Genomic DNA, 16,591 nt, shown 5'->3' on the forward strand with positions numbered 1-16,591 from the left:
ACATCTCTGTTTCTTAGTTGTTCAGGGACGTGGTTTCTTTCCAAGTCACTGTTCTTCCATCTCATAAGGAAGGGTCTGTCATCTGTAAGGTTGAAGGTGGATAGCCAGTGTCTAGGTTGCAGCCGGTGGGAAGGGATAAGAGAGTGGAGAGGTGATCATACCCTAAGCCAGGCCCATAACTGGCACCCATCACTTCCCATTCACATTTCGTTGATTATAATCATCTAGCTATGCATAACTGCAAAGGAAGCTGAGAAATGTAGTCTAGCTGGACAGCCACATGTTAAACAAGGGAGAATATATTTTGGTGGGAAACTAGCAGTTTCTAGGGACTAGGCTTAGCAGAAATAAATGTTAGGATTGTTTAATACCATCTGCCATGGATTGAAAGAAATTGTGATGTATTAGCTGTTCTTGCCTTAGGTGTGGAATGTCATGTTTTCTCCCCTAGAGTGTCCTGAAGTTTAAGTATAATTCAACAGGTATTTGTTGAGCATCTCCTATGGGCAAGGCACTGTTGTTATAACGTTTCTGTGCAGGTACAAAAATAAACAGTCCTGCTTTATCACATATTGAAGAATCAGAGACTCAACTCCAGATAATGGAATATCAGACATCAGCTATGAAGAAGGGGAGACACAAGCTTGAGAAATAAGGCCTTCTTGTACCTTGGAAATCACATCACACAGGTACTATACAGCTCTACCTATATATAAGTCTAGCTTTATAAAAGTGAGAATGTGGTTTCAGAGATATTAGGAAATGGGCAGAGAGCACTTGGCAGGATAATAGCTGCAAACACTAAGGTGAGAAAGGATCAGAATATAGGCAAGGGTTATAGAAGCAACTAAATGGCATTGTTACCTGGTTAATCAGCCTATCAAGTAAATGTGCAGACTGTCCACCCCACTAAATTAACATGTTTTGGGACTCTAGGATATGAGAGCCCTTGCTTAATAATGGGTCCTTCTGTGCCTTGCTATCCTAAATCCTTCTGCCTCTTCTATGACTTCCCTTACAGGTTTATTTCCTCTAATACTGGCCATTACTCCAGCATGTCTTATTCCAAAGATGGACAGGTGAAAACAAAAACAAAACTTTGTTGGAGGAAAAAGTGCATAGGGATTGGCATTGGAAAGAGGAAGTTGAGCACTGTCTCTGGCTCAATTAAGAATGGCATCGGGCTTCCCTGGTGGCACAGTGGTTGAGAGTCTGCCTGCTGATGCAGGGGACACGGGTTCGTGCCCCGGTCCGGGAAGATCCCGCATGTCGCGGAGCGGCTGGGCCTGTGAGCCATGGCCGCTGAGCCTGCGCGTCCGGAGCCTGTGCTCCGCAACGGGAGAGGCCACAACAGTGAGAGGCCCGCGTACCGCAAAAAAAAAAAAAAAAAGGCATTTAAGAGGGACTTCCCTGCTGGTCCACTGGTCCAGGGGTTAAGAGTCCGCACTCCCAATGCAGGGGGCCCAGGTTCGATCTCTGGTCAGGGAACTAGATCCCACAAGCCACACCTAAAAGATCCCGCATGGCTTAACTAAAGATCCCACATGCCCCAACTAATACCCAGTGCAGCCAAATAAATAAATAGTAAAAAAAAAAAAAAATGATGTAAGATACCAACAAAGGAGTAGAAACTCTTGCCTATAAACACTGGGGTCATGTGCCTGTGAAGTCACCAATCTAACATTCAGGTATTTAAGTATAGGAACATCAAAGATCCCTTCACCTACTCAAGGATTGGACCTGTTACCTTCTTTAATTACAGTGATTACCTTCCTGAATACATTCTACTTCCCACAGCCTTAAAAATATTTTTATGCACTATTCCTATCCCATCCCTCTTCTTCAATAATTTTTGCTTCTCACATTTTTAAAATTGGGTTTGTGCTTCTCAGTATTCCTGACCAAAGCAACTGAAGCTAGAAAAAAAAAAAAAAATTAGACCTCAAATACTTACCCAAACTGGGTGATTAATTTTTTTAAAAAATTGAGGTAACTAATGTGGTTAGGAAGGGACAGTGAGGTAGAACTTGTTACATCGAAATACAAAGTTTTCAAAACAGTACATTTTTATTTGGCATTAAACTCCCCAATTTGTCTCAGTTGTGACATACAGACAGCTCTAGATTGCTTTTTTGCTGGTCACCCATGCTGAACAAGACTTTTCGATCTTCAAAACAGCCATGGCTCAGAGATTCTGCGTTTCACTTCAGTTCACAAGTCCAAGTGTGCCTTCCATTCATCGGAGCATTTTGGCATAGATTCCCTTTGAGGTAGAAGGATAAAGATGAAGCCATTTCCTTTGTAAAAAATGATTTTTTCACAACTTCATTTATGCCACAAAAATCAGATGATAGCATGTTCTCTTATTCTTGTTTAGCAGTAGTGGTAGTCTTGGGATGCCAGAAACTGTGAAAGGAAGGCTCTTAGTTACTTTCTCCTTTCTACTTTCCAATAATGCACCCCCACCCCCATCTGAAGAAAGGGGAGTTACTGAATCCAGCTAATAGCACATATTAAACACCAAACATTATTAACATGTCAGATATACCTGATGATTAAATTAAAATGTACAAAGCAAAAACTAGAAACATCACCTTCAAATCCTTTTCAAATTTGCTCCCTCCAGCAACTATCTTTTGCCATTCATCTATTTCCTTCTCCATTTACTTATGTTATTGTTGGCTTGCCATGTAAACTAAAGTTTAGATGGTTTGAAAGTATGTAAGAATTATAGTGAACAATAAAGTCCTGTTCCTCTGCAGTGAATTTTGACTTTAGCTTTAAGACTACCTTATGATGGAGAGGTAACATAGATTTAATTAATAAATTCCATAATTATCTAACCCAAGGCTTAATCAATAACCATTAAACAAAAAATTGTTTCTCAAAAACTTACAGAAATGAGTGGGGACAAAGGACTTTGTCCTCATCTCAACAGTGACCAATTACTGGAATTGCATTAAACTAAAAACAGCAATCCCCGAGTTAGATTCGGAGGTAGCAATGCTTTTAAGACCAACCCTTTTTAGAATCAGGTTTGACCTTTTCTTTCACTCTTCCTCCTATCCCACCCTCTGTGAGTGATTTAAAAAATAGAAAAGGCCAAAACCCATTTGGGCCTAGATATAGAAGATTTTTTAATTTTTTTGGTAATTTTTCCGTCCAATTTTTGCCAATTACTTCCAATTTTTATCATTCTTAAAACTTAAGCATGGTAAATTGTTAACCTATTTTCATTCACTGCATTATTTAATTATAATAAGTCTTTTCTTAATCAGGTTTTGCTGGTAAAAAGGAAACGATTTCTAAGTTGTAAGTTGAGAAGCTGTTGCAAAACAGAAATCATGTCTCCATCTCCAAACTTGCTAAGTACTACCAGAGGATTGTTTTTTAAAGAGATCTATTTAGGCAGTGTATATTTGTTAGAATGTAAAAGGTAAAGAATTGAAAATAGACAAAACCTGTGTTGTTTCAAAACCAATTGTGGCTTAAGTATGAGTGGTTCCCCAAGGCTGGTACCAATGAGACTGAGGTTTGTACCAATGAGACTGAGGTTTGGGAATCAGTTGTTTTTCATCCCTCTTTCTGCCCACCAACAGTCACAGCCATTTTTCATGAGGGATGGGTTAGGAAAACTGAAGTGTTTATTATAAGGAAGGTTCCTGCAACTTAAGGAGCAAGCTCAGTAGAAACCCTTGCTTATTGTAGTGGCCAGAGTGGTAGAAGAAATATGGAGTAGGAATTAAACCACACATTATTATTGAGGAACTAAGCCATACCCCTAACCAGAAAACAGACCAAGAGGCAAGTTTTAAAAGTTCTCTGGGAAGGTATTCATTTTTTCATGTCTCTGGGGCCAACTGAGAACCTAGCTAAGGAGCTTATACACAATAGGCACTCAAACGTACTTGTAGAGTGAATGAATAAATGAAAAAAATGAATGAACAGTAACCTCTCCTCTTATATTCCAATTTCCAAGCCAAGCAAGTGTCTTTCAGTCAAGATCTGAAATAGAATAGACACTTCTATTCAATGAAGAGTTTCACTCAATTTCTTGTTTTTTATAATTGAATCTCCAAGTGCATTTTGTACCAGATCAATTTCATTTAGCATCACCTTCTTCAATGTTTGTATGAATGAATAACTAAAAAGCTCTCTTATTCCTACTCTACAAAACATGCCAAAGAGAAGGTGATCTAATTAATCATTCCATCTCAGTGTCTTAATATCACAGCTGCTCAATGAAGTTTTTTCAACTAATGAAAGAACTGCAGTCTCTTATTAAATTTGCTCTTGTGTTTCCTCCATAAGCTAGTTAGATTAAAGTGTATTTTGGTCTAGGTCTTTTAAATCTCTTCATTCTCCTCAGCAGAACAGTATTTCATTCAAGTGAATAATTTACAAAATATGGAAAATTTAGGAAGAATCTTTTTTGTTAAGTGGCTTCCTGACTTATGAAGCCAATGAGCAAATACTTTTAAAACTAGTTGTTTCATCTTAATTCTCATCTTAATTTAACTATAATAAAAGCAGAATGTTAAAGAATTAAAGGACAAACCCTAAGGCCTTTTATCAGTCTTCTGGCTTCAAGCTAGGTCAATGAGCAAGTGACATTGGGACTTTCTAGAGCCAGGAAAAATGTCTTCATTTTATATTGAAAGAACCATATCTTTTTTTTTTTTTCCTATTTTTTCAATCTCCAAGACAAGTCAATAGGTTTTCTGGACCAGACTTAATCTACTAATTCATCCAGAGAACAGGAACTCAAGTATTTACTCAAAAATCAAAGGTGTTTCTGGATCTTCAGCTATGATCTGTGATCTATCTAATGCCCTTTAGACTAGGCCCATTTCAATTCTGTTATGTTCAGGACCTAGAATGATGTATTCCACATAAAAGATGCTCTGTTAATCAAATTAATCTAAAAGCCAACCTGAGCCATTTTTTACTCCTTTAATGTCTCTAAGCCAGGCCAGGGTGGATCTAATTCACCTCCATCTTCAGCATTTAAAAGACCAATGGAGAACCATAACACCTTGCTTTAAAAAAAAAAAATTCCCATTTCTTTGGTCAGGACAGGGAGCAAGTAGCCTTCTGGTATAGATTTTATCTTTCCACCTAGCTCAGCATTCAGCATACTGCCTTGCACAATTCCATTTTGCCCATGTTTTTAAATTTCATCAAATAGGCTTGGCAGTGGTTAAGTAACTTTCAGTCTGGATTCCCACACCTGTTACCTCATTTCCTCCTGTGACCATCTGATAAGGATAACATCATTTTTATATCCTAGTGCATGTGCAGTTCTGAGCCTCATAGAAAGGAATCAGTAATCATTCATTAAGCCAACAGTTAATTCCTTATATCTGTATAGAACAGTAGGCTTTGTAAAATTTACACACAGATCTATAATAATCTGTGTGTAATTCAATAATAATGACGGTGAATTTTTGCATCCCCAGTTGCTATCTCTGGGAATAAGAGAGAGTAAGTAATCAATGTCCATTCAGCAGATATGGCTTATATATTTATATATGCCAGTTTAAGACTTACAAATTGATTTTATACATTACCTTCTGCTGCCCAGAACACAGTAAAGATGGACTATCTTCATATCCCTGATGCTTATCAAGGAGACTGGCACATAATAATTATTATCCAGTCTTGCATTCATCAGATATCTAATCCTTTACATATAAAAATGTTCAATAGTTAACAATCCTTCCTCAAATTTTTTGACTTTTTTTCATGGTATAGTAACTGTGATATAATTTTGTAAACCTAGTACTAGGCACACCAAATGAAAAAATCAACAGTTACATTTATATGGTGCTTTAGAGTCCACAAAATGCTAACATTGCCTTATTCTCAGCTTTAGGCACAATAAAATGATAAATTTGTATATCTCTTTATGCCTATAACAGTGAGTTCACATAGCAGGCAACTGATATTAATAATCCATTCATTTAACAAGCATTTAAACCCTCAGTTTGTATAACTATTTATACCACCTTTCTCATATGGGTCAAGCACACAATGAGAATTTTGTAGAGACCATGCCTGTCTCACATAAGTTTGTTCACATAGAAAACATCTAATGTCTTATATTTATACAGCACGTTATAGTTAGAAAGCTCAATCTCATTCATTACATTTTCCTGCTACCAGGGAAAATATACTGGTAATAATTTAATTTGATATCACCAGTAAAGTCTTTATTGATTAAAATAAGCAAGATCTAATTTTTACATCCAAATAGTATAGGACATAAACCTCCCTCTTATTACTTGGGAGCATTATCTTGGATTTCATAGTACCTGAAACAATAGCTGGTACATATAAGGCACTTAATACTTATTCATTCATCATAAACATATAGCCCATTGGTATTTATACAGTGCTTTAGTACAAAGCACTTTAATATGTATTGCCTATCTAAAAATTTTAATTGTTCTATAATGAGAACATTTTTTTCCCTTTGACATCTGTAGTGCCTAGCATGGTATCTGGCACATTATAAGTGATCACAATAGCTTAAATCCCTTGTATTTCCAGTGTATTTTATAGTTTAAAAGCAGTTTTTATGTTTTCTCTTCTGCGACTTGGAATACTGTATTTTTACTCAAAATCACCATAGCCACAGAAACACAATGGCCAGAAATACATGAATTGTTCATTTATCAAACACTTAATTCCTAATATCTGTACAGTATTACATACTTTTGACAAAGCACTTTATTCATGCTTCTTTTATTCCTTGTATCTACAGTGCCTAGAATGTATATACTATGTAATCAATGTTCATTCATCAACTGAAACTTGTAAGTCTTTAAAGTGCTTTATAGTTTACAACTCACATTCACATATTTTTCTTCAGATCACCTAGATATAATCATAGTCATTGCATCTTTAGTGTCTAACACAGGGACAGGCACACAGAAGGAAATTAATATTGTTCAGCACACAGTCCCTGGCAATTACATCAGGGGTGATAAACTGTGGCCCACAGACCAAATTCACTTGTTTTTAAAAAAAGCAACAGAGACCAAATGGCCCGTAAAACCTACAATATTTACCATCCGACCCTTTCAGAAAGGGTGTGATGACCCCGATTTACATAATGCTTCACAACTGACAGTGCATTTTCAAATGTTAACTGTGCATGGATGCCAATACACCATTAATGAGAATGCCTTGCTTTTTTTCTGTGTTTTACAGTGCTTTCATATATATTCTCAATCATTAAAATTACCTTTCCTCATGGTAAGAGGAAAAATATCAAGGAAGGGATTAAACCTCCTAAATATTCCCAGCTTCTCTCATCTTTATGCCTAGAGGTAGGTATTAAACCCAGGGGCAGGATTGGTACAGTTTACCACATTATTAGGCCACTACTATGAGCAGGGAGTTCAGGCTGCCTCCTTGGGGCCTCACTCTTTCCCAGGCCCAATCCTCCTTTTTCATAACTATCAGTAGGAACCCCAAACCTCAGGAATCCTGCTCACCCAAGCTCAAAGAAGTAACATGTTGCTGGCTGGTGCTTCTCAGCAAGCTGGCACTTCTCAGCAAGCTGGCACATCTGTGTATTTCTTGTCTAGTTCTTCTCATTGGCCTGGAGCATCTCTTCTCATTTTCTCTAGATAGCCTGGCACTTCTTTTCCACTCAGTAACCTGATGCTTTACTTCTCTCATCAGCCTAGAGCTTCTGAGGAAAGAGGGGACTGAAATATAAAGTCACCTATGTATCCCTCTCAAGTGGAGAGGAGGTGAAGAGAAATGGAACTTTGCAAAACACCAAAACCTTAATAAATGGCTTAAAAGTGCGATAAAAACTGGCTTAAGACTGGCCCAGGCATAATATTACTGATCTAAAGGTGTGTTTCTTTAAAGTAGCAGCAACATCAAAAATGACATCTCAAAAGAAGTGGGTTTAAATGGAGATATGAGAACAGGAAAGGGAGAACTGAAAATGTCCAAGAGTAGGGAGGAGAACAATAGAAAAGAGCTGTGGTTTGGGGTTCTCATCTTGGAATTTCCTTTGGTCTTGGGGCTTCTATCCTTCCTGGATTCTGGGTCATGGGCCTCCAGCTTCCCGCCTAACTTAGTCTGGAGATATCTGTCTCTCTTGGGCCTTCTGTCTGTATAGACAGGCTTGAGTTCTGGGTCTTTATGTGTGCTTGGGCCCTTCCATTTTTGGGTCATAGGTCTTCAAGCGAAGGCTTTTCATCCCATCCTGGGTTTTTGGCCTTCTGTCTCACTGAGACTTGAGTCTTCCGTCCAACTCCAGTCTAGACCTTTGGGCCTTTTATTGGTCTTGGATCATCTCACAGGCGGCCTGGCATAAGGAACAGCTCTTTTGATAGCTGACACTCTGCACCTATTAGGAAGGGGTTAAGAGTCCCCTTTGTTACAAACACACACACACACAAAAGCATGCACACACACACGCACAAAGAATATGCAAGGAGAGAGGACTGCATGAAATCAAAGTGGGGGAGACACAGACTCAAGAAGAGACTGAAATACTCAAAGGTAAGTAGAAAGGCAAAGCAGAGAAGAAATAAGAGAACACAGAGATGAATGCTGACATGGAAAATCACAAAGAACAAAGAGACACTGGGGCACACAAAGCAGGAAAAAAAGAGAAAATGGCCCAAGAGAGGCAGAAAGAATATGTAGAGAAGAGCAATGCAAGATAAAGAGTAGAAACAGCAGAAGGGTGGCCAGTATCAGAAAAGGTGAAATGTCAAACCATCAAGGGGAGGGGGTGACAAACAGTTCACAAAGAGAAAAAGAAGAGAGGTAGGCATAGCAAGAAATGAGCAAAAGGCACACAGCATGTGACTCAAGAGACACAAAGAGACGAGCAGTGAAAGAAGAGCCAGATCTAGGAGAGCAAGGAGAATCAGTAACAAAATGAAAAAACTAGAGAGAGACATCTAAGACAAGACACAGACCACTCTTGGGTACAAGAAAGAAAATGAGACAAAGATATACAGAGAAGAAACTAGTAAGAGAATCATGGAAATGGGTAAGACACCCTTTAGTTAGAGGAGAAAGATCAAAGACATTCAAGGAAGAAATAGATAAGCAAACAAAGACACACTTATGAGTTTAAAAGATAAGCAAAGGCAGACATTCAGTGGAAGAGGATAAGAAATAGAAGAGACAAAATACAGTGAGGAGCATGGTAGGCACAAGAAGCATCACAAAGAGAAGACAACAAAAGAAAACAAAAAAGTGCATTAATAATTGCAATAATCTATTATAAGTGCCAATACTATTTATATTACTACTAACAATAATAATTATAATAACAGTATAAGAACAACAACAATCACCAACAACACAGATACTCTTCTACTTAAACTTTTAACTTAGGAATTTCTTACATAGGACCAAACCACACCAACTCTGTGCCACTAGATGGTATTAGTGGTCACTTGTATTGTGTCAAATGAACTTATGAAACTTCTTAGGTTACCTTTTACCTTTAACCTACCATGTGCTAGGCACTGTACTAAGCTCTTTATATACATGATTTCATTTAACCTTCACAAACAGACAAGTCTAATCAGAATCTAAATTGCCAAAGGCTGTTCACCTAATGAGTGGCAGAGGATTTAAACACAGTATGTGCCTCTTAACATTCTGTTACAACTGTTTCCTAGGATTTCCAGGAGAGCCAAATGAGGTGCCACAGGTGAGTGAATATTATAATAAAGGGCCCTTAGAGAGCACCTAGTTAACCCTCTCATTTTATATCTTCACCTTTCCCCATCCCTTATAAAACTGACTTGATTTTCACACCCTTCACAATTATAATGGCAGCTTCAGGGACTGGGTTTTCCTTAACACTAAACCTTAACTGCAGATTCTCTCACAAAAAGAGGTGAGAAAGGCCCACCCTTTCAGCAAAAAACAAAAACTTTTTTGGTTTAAGTTTCTATATGTTTAGGCCTCTAAGGGTGGCAAAAGATTTATGCAGTGAAGATAAAGAACAGACAAGGTAAAACTAAATTACCCTGTGACACAACTGGTAGACAGACTATATCATCTTTGAGTTGCTTCAGGGAAACCAATTAGCAAGTAGATTACTGGTCATCCTCCCATCTCACATTCAGCTCCCCTTGCACATTAGATCACCATACCCCATCCCATACAAACCTCCAACAAACAGCTATTAGCTCTAAAGTGATCCTCACAAGATTACGCCACCACCAACTTACCTCATTCTGCTATTCTAAAATTCTAGAGTGCCAGGCATGTTGATCTTCCTTTGGTGTGTTCAAATGTCTTGCTCTTTGCACTGCTTCTGGGAAAGATAATGATTGGACAGATATGAAGGGAACAATCAGGAGCTACAAAAAACAAGAAGGAAACCATGTAAATGCCATAAAGAAGTATTAACTGAGTACTGTGCTAGAGTTATGGGAAGATTCAAATTAATGAGCTATAGAAAGTATCTCTACGGAGCTTAGAAAAGTATAAAGTTGAAGCTTTTATGTCTTTAGAGATAAAACTAACACAACTGCCTCATTCAACAGAATAGGAAACTATGGCATAAATAGGAAAATGTCTTGCCTAATAACACTTGGTGAGCCACTGGAAACAACACCATCAATCACAGCCTTATTCCTTTAGTTGGATAGTAATCAGTATAAAGCCTGTACAATCAGGACTTACTACACTGAACAGTTACCTCTATCTCCCAACCTACATCCCCCTAACCACCCTCTCTCATCACTGACCTAGAATACGCAGGGTGCTAGTTCTTTAGATCCAGCCTGACGATAGATAACTTTGTGCCACTTCTAGTCACATTCCCACTCATAGTTGTGAAGTTTCTGTCAATTAGCAGGCACAGCATAAAAAGACACAGCTCTGTTTTATCTTCTCAAACAGCTTGTTTTTTGTTTTGTCCAACAGCTATCCCAAGGCATCTTGAAGTACGTAAATGATTGGCAAAGTTCTCCAACAGGGCCTCAAGGGAGACTTTGGAGACCAGAGGGTCCAGAATGATGATCTGCCCATGATCAATGTCACAGATGTGGCAGTTGTTGTCCATGTTCTCCTAAAAGAAAAAAAATTTAGCTGAAAGGCTCTACCACATGCTACAGTCCCACCCTAAACACCCTAACTCATACAGCCTGCTATTCTCTTCACATCATCATTTTCACCCATGTCACACCCAGTTGCTTCCCAGGTTAATTAGAAGCAGTTTTTACCAAAGCAGACATAGTTGACAATGATGAAAATAATCTAAATGGAAAGCTAAGTGCAATGAATACTGAAAAACAAGAAATTAAAGACTATTTATTATGCTTTTAGGGACAGCTTACTCACCTCTGGATGTGTGGTGGTTGTCTTGAGATTTCATCCTCCTAACTGGGCCCAGGAAAGAATCTTGGTAGAACCTCCTGGCCTAGGGTTGTTGCTCAGTGATAGTGAGTTTTTCCCTTGGAGGATCCTCATGCCCCATCTCCACCTAGGGATCGTCAAAGGGAATGGGTCATTAACACTGTAAAGCAACAAGCCTCTTCTGAGGAAGATCTGGAGAAGAGATAAAAGAAAAATAAATTACTTAAATGCAGTACACTGGGAAAGTCTGCCCCAATGAGTAACTAGGGGTTAAATTAAACTATGTCTACCATTTTCTTCAGATGGATTGAGGACTGGAGATTTAGAACTATGTAGAACTCTATTTTCTAGCTACCAGTCTAACAACATGCAAATTCTTCTACTCATTCAAGCTCCATTCCTTGTACTTCCCCTCATCTCCAAGAGCAATTTAGAGCTGAATAATTACCAAAATTCCCGTATTGTGTTTTAGTCGCCAGTCTCCACTGATGAACAGTCCTCTAGAGAGTGTGGATTTTTAATGTCCTGGTATTCTCATAAAATACAATGGAGGTCAAGAAATTAAGGGGCTGAAAATAATAAAAGGAGAAGCTAAAGCTTTCTCAACCAAGAGAGCCATCAAGACACTTTAGAAAAGCTCCAATGTGGTCTGACTGTATGAGTTCTGTAAGAATTCTTCTTCACATTGCCTCAGGTTTCTTTTATAAAGTACTATCTATCTTAAGAACTGGGCAATCTATCTCAACCAAAGTGCCTCTCTCTCACCTAGTTTTGTAGCATTCCCCTCTTTTAATTTGTGTATTAAGTAGTAAGATGCTGGAGCATTGCCAAGGTAAACAGAACTGTTTTCTACTCAGTCTACATGGTACATTTCTTGAACAGCTTATAAAAATGAGGCACCACCAAAGTGCCAGGATATTCAGAAAAATCAAGAATGGCTACAGGTGTACAAAACCCCAGTTATTACAATAACTAAGCAAATCTATGCAAAAGGAAAAACAAGGTACAGAATGCTAGGGGTCCAATAAGTAGCTTACACAGGCCCTTGGGTCTCTGTTATTCTACCCTTATGCCCAAAAAGAAAAAAAATTAAAAACTGTATAGAAATTGATGAAAACTGGTCCATGTTCTGTTTTAAAAAGGAGAAGTGCAGGAAGTTAAAGCCCTTAAACCCAAAGACAGAATTCACACAATAATAAGCTCCTTACACTACCTTTTTCTCCAGGGAGCCGGCAAGCCATCCTCTTTGATTGGTTGGAGCTTATCCAGATTCTCAAAAGGAAAGACCTGTTGAATGTAGAGCTTCTTAAAGCTGCTTGCAGTTCCTCAGGTCTCACATGCTCAGAATGTCCTTGAGAAGAAAGACAGGGCTCAGTAAGATACAAAACTGCTGAGGAAACCTCAACAACAATCAAACAAAACAAAACAAAACAAAAAAAAAGCCATTAAGAAGCATTAACCTGAAGCATTAGATACAGGTGTCTCCTGTCTCTCCTCTCTAGCCTGTTGTCTCCTTAAGGTCCTGTAATGGCAAGCACTGGCAGTATCACAGAAGGACTAGACAAGTATAGAAAAAGAACTAAATGAAAATATGGGTCAAACCAATAGCCACCTTAAGGGCTGACTAAATTTGTGGCCTAAAGATGCTGAAAATACTTCAAGATACAAGGTAGCAGAGCAATTTCTACTACTGCCTGGAAGTACAATTGCCTTGACCATTTTTAATAATTGGCTACCTGCCCTTACTATAGGATAGGAGCTCACTGAAACAGGTCTAAGTCAGGTTTGCAATCTTGAAAGCACTTTTTATGTTATGGTATGGTGTGGAAAGCACAAGGTATGGCTTCCAGATCCCTGATCAAGAATTACCATATTATAAGGACATTTGTGTCAATATCAAACAAATCCTAGTCTGTGAAAGATCACTTATTCAACTCTATTCTCTAGATAAGATGTCCAATAAAGCTAAACTGGTATTCTATGATGTTCCCAATATGAGAACAAGCTTCAAAGTCTTTTGGTAACATCCTTCCCCATACTTACTTAACCTAAGATTAGATACTTCATTGCTAAGTAAAGCCTTCTAGTTAAACATGGCAGTTCATACATATTTATACATATCTACTCAGGCTCCTTCTTGAAACTCCATTAATGATAGTTGAGTGGACAATCCATATGCAATCAAATTTACCCAGAGAATCTTAAAATTAATGAATCCAAGCTCAAATTCATTTATACACTGCTTAGTTAAGGTACCTAAAAGGAAACAACTGCTCAGTCTCTCCAGGTCTTCTGAGCCACTCTGAAACATATTTACTGAGTATGGCTACTTTAGCATCAAAGCCCTCTAGTTTCGTTAAATTTAGCATGTCAGCTAAGTTTCATACAAATACTTGAGATCCAACTTGAGTTAGATTTTGAAAGACACCAGTGTTAAGTGCTAATTGTCTGTAGCCAAAAATATGGTAGCGGGAAAATAGTTTTCTTCCAAATGAGTCCTTAAGACTTGAGGCAGAAGAAGGCATTAACTCTGTTTAACCATACACAACTATACTCTTTGCCATCAGAGCTTATAAGGTTTGGTGGAACAGTTAGTTAAGTTCAGATATCAGTTTCCTTCTCTTTAAGCTGCTAAAAAAAATTTTCCCAGGACGCTTTCACATATAATATTTTAGCAGCCGCCACAGATCAACTTTTAATTCTTTACTTCAAGTCACAAACTCCCATCCAGGTGTACATTTGATGATCAGGGCCCAGCTACCCTGAAAAGAAATTATATCATAGCAGCCCTGGGTCTTAAGATCTTCTATAATCTAGGGAGGTGGTTAGAGAAATGTATAGATAAGCTACAGAAAGATAGTAGAAAAGCTCAAGGGGGTTATAGGAAAAGACACACAAAACCAGGGTCAGAAAACTCTCTCCAATCCTATATATTAAGGTTCTATAAGGAGGAAAATCAGAAATCACAATAACCATTTAGAGAAATGACAAAAAATTTTAAGTGCTTCCTTTCTTCATCCTTTGAAAATGATAAAATGTAATTTTCAGGGGTTGAGGTATTTAATTCAAGTCCCTGTCTTAATTCATCAGCAGTCCTTGACACTGAAGTTGAGATGGATGGTGATTTGATCCAAAGTCAGAGCCAGGACCAAAAGCTGTGTTCTTATTCCCGGTTCAGAACTTTTTCATAATTTTGCCAGCATCTCACTCCTTCTACCCCCAAACCCATGAAAAAGAATAGTGATTCACTCCATCCAAGAAAACTAGTGCTTCATTAAAATGCATTTGTAAAAAGTAAGGAATACTGGAGTAGTGCCTGTAAGCCCTCAGCTTACACAGCTCCTGACCCAACTGATCAAGGTGCTCCGTAGGCACACCTTGCATTTTCCCCTTGCTATCACTTTGCTTAGTAAGAGTGTTTTTCCCCTACTCTTCTTCCTCTATGCCCAACAGAATTTCCCAAACTTTTTATGGTACTCATCAAATTGCCCAACACCATAATGATTTGTTCATTTCTGCATCCTCCATGAGATAGCAAATTCCTGGACAGGAACTATGTCTTTGGTTTTGCTATTTATTCCAGTGCCTGGTCCAATAAATATTTGTTGCATAAGGATTATCGCAAGTTTGAAGATGCCCACATTCCCAGAGCATCCCTTTCTACAACTGCTAGAGATTTTATTTCAAGCAATGAACTGAAATACAACTCCAAGATTAACCTTTGGATGCTGTCTAGGGCAGGCTTCAATCCACCTAAAATCGATCCATCCTTCCTCTTGAGTGGGGGTACCAGCTCAGAATTCATCCCTTTAAAACAAATTCCAATAAATATAGTTGTATATTAATATTGAATGATAATTTGATTAGCAGCAATAACAGATTTCATAAGCATAGACCAGTGTTTCTCAAATTGGGGTGATAAGATCCCTGGGGGTTTATGGATATATTCTCATGGATTCCCAAGTTCTACATAAATTATTTTAAAAATTATATATCTTGACAAAGATATCTTGAAATTGGAAAACATGTTTATATTGCAAATAACTTTAAGTCAGTGTTCCTCAAAACACATATTCTTTAGGATCTCAAAAAAAATTTGTTTCTTTAAAAGGTGTTGAATCCTGACAAGTTACTTCAGTTTGAGAAACAATGGCATAGACCACGTTTCCAAGAAGGCTCAGGACCATCCGTATATTATCTCCAATCGGTCAGACAAATAATGTCTTTAGGCATTGGCAGGGGGGAAAACAAGCTGTTAGGAAATACGGATATGAATTAAAATGGGCAGTAAGAAAAGCCCAACTCATTAGTATGATTCTTCTTGCTCCTGCTGGGATACACGTATATGCACAGAAAAGTGCTTCAAATTTGATGTTAATATTTTTCAGTTGGATCTTTGTGTTTGTTTAACATCAAAGAGGCTAAGTTTTTTCGCTTACCAAAGTATCTGTTGAAAAAGGTGAGGGGAAAGAACATATCAACTTCATCATAAAGTAGGTGAGGTCATGGTTTTCTTATAAAACATACTTCTCCATTGCCCTCTTGCCAAACAGGTTCCACAAATATCTCAAACTAAAAAGACACTGCTACTCTCATCTGTTCTTGGGCAGAGATCTAACATATCAGATTTATACCCCCAATCCCTAGAGCTTGAAAAGCGTAAGCTTCAAACAATTAACAATCAACAATTTGTCAGCCTTGGCATATAGCCAAACACACTGGCTAGGCCTTATCTCTAATCACTTTCCATGCCTCCAAAAGAGGTAAAAACCAAATGACATTAAAATAAACCAATTGTACTACCCAGATGGCTGCAATATTAATCACGTCCTAGACCAAAGACAAAAAGTTAACCCACCTCCCTTAAGTTTATCCTATTAACTTCAAACCCTAGTGTGCTCCCTTTTTAAAGCTCTATAACTTATAATTCACACAAGACAGCACTTGATTATCATATCCTAGAGTTATTTCAAGTGTGCTTATATTAGCTCCTTTAACAAGACAACCATCTTGGGGATGAGATTATATAGGACTATATCATTTCTACCCCTCACTTCAGTGTAACCGAGCATAGGGCCAGATACACAATACTAACTCTGTTATTTTGTTTGTTAACTCATATGGTGATATATAAATTGCAGATGAGGTAGAAACATGGAAGGAGACTTATAGGACCCTCTGACTTTTCTATGGGTAGCATCTAAAAGAAAGAAAACAGAACAGGGAAAAGATT

At 38.0% G+C, this 16,591-nt stretch overlaps 1 long non-coding RNA gene across 6 annotated transcripts in view; it reads right to left on the reverse strand.

Annotated features, from left to right (window-relative positions):
• Positions 1–2,043: 2,043 nt before the first annotated feature.
• The window catches only part of LOC116747609, a 30,319-nt gene continuing 15,771 nt past the window's right edge, over positions 2,044–16,591 (reverse strand). The window contains exons 2-9 of one of the 6 annotated variants that reach the window (XR_004348082.1): positions 15,078–15,165; positions 12,819–12,915; positions 12,572–12,709; positions 11,344–11,485; positions 10,749–11,071; positions 10,227–10,358; positions 7,503–9,102; positions 2,044–2,406 (exon numbers count right to left, since the gene is read on the reverse strand). This is a non-coding gene — a long non-coding RNA (uncharacterized LOC116747609). Of the gene's footprint in view, positions 2,407–7,502; positions 9,103–10,226; positions 10,359–10,748; positions 11,072–11,343; positions 11,551–12,571; positions 12,710–12,818; positions 12,916–15,077; positions 16,559–16,591 lie in introns of all 6 variants that reach the window. The other 5 variants (XR_004348079.1, XR_004348081.1, XR_004348083.1 and 2 more) reach the window with 5 other exon arrangements.

The sequence above is a fragment of the Phocoena sinus genome, chromosome X (assembly GCF_008692025.1).
Source record: "Phocoena sinus isolate mPhoSin1 chromosome X, mPhoSin1.pri, whole genome shotgun sequence".
NCBI lineage: Eukaryota > Metazoa > Chordata > Mammalia > Artiodactyla > Phocoenidae > Phocoena > Phocoena sinus.